The sequence below is a fragment of the Gavialis gangeticus genome, unplaced genomic scaffold (genome assembly GCF_001723915.1).
Source record: "Gavialis gangeticus isolate Ggan-Ray unplaced genomic scaffold, GavGan_comp1, whole genome shotgun sequence".
NCBI lineage: Eukaryota > Metazoa > Chordata > Crocodylia > Gavialidae > Gavialis > Gavialis gangeticus.
In genome coordinates, this window is record NW_017729029.1 from 14,365,449 (window position 1) to 14,365,729 (window position 281).

Here is a 281-nt window from a genome sequence, read left to right on the forward strand (position 1 = left end):
GGGGAAAGCACCACTTCTGTGGAGTCGGAGTAACTTCGCCTTTCCAGAACCGAGTCCTGGCGGGATCCCGCACGCTCCTTGTCTGCCTTACAGCGACTAAACGCCAAGCTGGCGGCCCCCTGTATAGTCTCCCCTCTGGAGCACCCCGGGCAGGATTTCTCGGCAGCTCGAGCCCGCCGGACAGGGAAACCCAGGCTGGAGGGAGCAGGAGGGCACCCCCACAGCTCGCTTCCCCTCCCCACCCCCAGCTGCGCCGGGGCGTCCCCGGAGCTCGTGCAGGG